At 36.1% G+C, this 2,950-nt stretch overlaps 1 pseudogene; it reads left to right on the forward strand.

The window, feature by feature from the left end:
• Window positions 1-2,137: 2,137 nt before the first annotated feature.
• Window positions 2,138-2,255, forward strand: LOC122809812 (annotated as a pseudogene).
• Window positions 2,256-2,950: the final 695 nt, after the last annotated feature.

Here is a 2,950-nt window from a genome sequence, read left to right on the forward strand (position 1 = left end):
AAATATACAACTTTTTTGAAGTTACTAATCCAGCTGTAATGACGATAAGTGGCTTGCCGAAGATCCACAAGGATAGACAAAATCCACCACTTCGCCCCAATGTAGAAGGTAGGGAATGGATTACAGAACCACTATCCATATATGTTGAGGAACAATTGAAGAAACTGTTATCACAAGCTACCATGGTATTGAAGGATACAGGTAGCTTTCTTAGCACACTATATTTCATCATGAAGAGTAATGAAGACTACTCGGAGATGCTGTTGGTAACCATGGACATCACAAGGCTCTTCACAGTTATTCCCAATACCTATGGGGTTGAAGCCATCAAGAATACAGTGGTTCCGAGAGATATGAATGTGAACATTGATCTAATATGTACACTTTTGGAACTTATTCTTGAAAACAATGTTTTTATCTATGTGGAGGAAGACTTTTGGCAATGCTGGGGGTTAGCCATGGAGACCCCTTGTGTGAGCAGTTATTCAAACCTTGTAGTAGCACAATGTAGCAAGAGCATGTACTCTCTGATAGAAATCCATGGAAAGAACACTTGATATTCTATGGACATTTTGTGGACAACATCTTTATTTTGTGGAAAGGTGTTGATTCCCAATCAATGCTATTCACAGATTATTTGAACCACTCCACTGACTTTCTTAAGTTCACAGTTAATAGTTCCAAAGAAACAATTGATTTCTTAAATGTGAAGATAGAACTGGATTTGACATCTGGCATAGAGACATCAATCCATAGGAAAGAAACATGGAGGAACCATTATTTTCACATGAACAGCATGCATGTGGGCATGTTTTTAGGAATATAATGGAGAATCAATCAAGCCACATGCATCTCAAGACTGTGTACTAAAGGCACAGATTATGAATGCAAAAAGGTTAAATTGGAGTGTCATTTAAAGGAGAGAGGTTATGCAACTAAAGACATCTCAATGAAACCAGAATCAACAGAAAACTTAAGAAAAGGAAAAGGACAACCCTATTTCTCTAACAGGAAGGCACAGAGGCCATCCAATGACAGTCCCAAGGACAGCAAACCCTTTGTCTCATGCTCACATATAGTAATGATTCGAGGCATATATGCAACATTGTCAAGAAGTTTTGGCCAGTATTGACATAAGATGAAAAACTGAAATAGTGGGAGAGAGGCCAAGATCCATTTTTAAAAACAAAAAGAACTTGAAAAGGTTGCTATGTATGAAAGATGGTTTCTCTAGAAAAAAGTTCTATCAATAAGAAAGGAACTTTTAAATGTGGCAGGTGTAAAATCTGCCCTGTGATAGATACCAGCAATCTAGTCACACATCCCATTATGGGACAGGAATATAATTTTTCATGCAGTGCTACCTGTAATAGTAAACATATTGTTTACTTAGCTACTTGTTTAAAGTGTTTTGCTTATTATGTAGGCAAAACCAAAGAACAATTTAAGGACAGAGTGTTGCACCATGTGAGAGATATCCAGGATCACAAAAACTCTTTGGCAAATCATGTCATTCAGTATCCCCTACACTCCTTCATGTTTAAGTCCATTGATAATGTCTTTAAAGGTCCTAGAGGTTGGAATATAAGCAAAAGGACTGAAATATGCAAGGTGAACTGAATTATCAATCTCCGTGGAGATTTCCCTCCGGGCCTGAATGCAGTTGTACCACTTAAACCATTTTAAAAAGCAAGGTGCATATGTTGACAAGTGCACCAAGGACTCTGTAGTCGGTCTACTAGCAAAGGAATGTGAAGTTTACCTTAACCTTAGAGAAAAGAATTTTCAATATAAGGATATTGTACAGAGATAAGTGAAGTATTAAACACTGAGGAGCAAAGAAAATCACTTCCTTTATGTTGGTATTCTTTAAGTACCTTTAGTAGTTGAAAGATGGTATATGACACAGAAAGTCTATGTTGAGATCAACAACTAGTGAGTGCATATTTGTCTTTATGTAATGGATTTTGAATAATTATGCCCTTTAGGAAGTTCTCACCAACAGGAACTGATGACATCTATAAGTGGCTTTGCCATTAATAATGGGAAAATGAACAATGGAATAGCAACATGGGCCAATGGTACAAAAGCTGTTCTAGCTTGGTATGTATCTATTTCACAAAGAAGCAGATTTTGCTTGAACAGCCATACCACCTTGAATGTGCCTGATCTCATCTGGTCTCAGAAGCTAAGCAGGGTTGGGCCTGGTTAGTACTTGGATGGGAACCACCTGGGAATACCAATTACTGAACCAGTAACCCCATGGACTTTGTTCTTATCAGCACAAGAAGATAATTTCCATTATGTCTTTATGTTCTTTCTTTTGCTTACAGTTTGAACCAAGAGAAATGAATTAATGACTTTCTCAGCAATGAAATTAGAACCACTAGATCTTTTGTTAAGTTTCATTCAAAAAGGACTGATGTTATTTATACAAGCCCTAAGTAGTTATATAAACCCTATGTATTTTCTGGGGAAGAAAGAACTAAAGTAACAGTAACATTCATTAGTGTTGTCAAGGCTACCTTAGTCTTGTATGTGCTATTTCTTTAAGGAAGTTGTCTTTATTTGGCAACTTGGAGGTGTGTTTCCTTCAAGGTCTCTGATTGGCTGTGAACTCATTGGTATGACTGGTGTTTCATTCATTTATCTTAGTCCTATGGAACCTGATTCTTTATTATCTGATGAAGGCTTTTAGCCAAAAGCTCTTATCATATACAAATCAACAAGGGCTTTGTTTTATTGCTTTACATCTCATTTTAAGTCTTAACTATTAAAGTTTTTTATTTTATTCTGAAGAGCATACTTTTTAGTAGCCTGTGGTGGTGTGTTCCAGTTTTTACACAGACTTTTATATAAGAGGTCTGCAAATGAGTAGCATTTTTATTTCAAAAATTATAATTTTACTAATTATAAACATTATGCATGTGAGACAATTTTATGATTTTAG

Source organism: Protopterus annectens, chromosome 8.part0 (assembly GCF_019279795.1).
Source record: "Protopterus annectens isolate FY-2018-M chromosome 8.part0, PAN1.0, whole genome shotgun sequence".
Taxonomy (NCBI): domain Eukaryota; kingdom Metazoa; phylum Chordata; order Ceratodontiformes; family Protopteridae; genus Protopterus; species Protopterus annectens.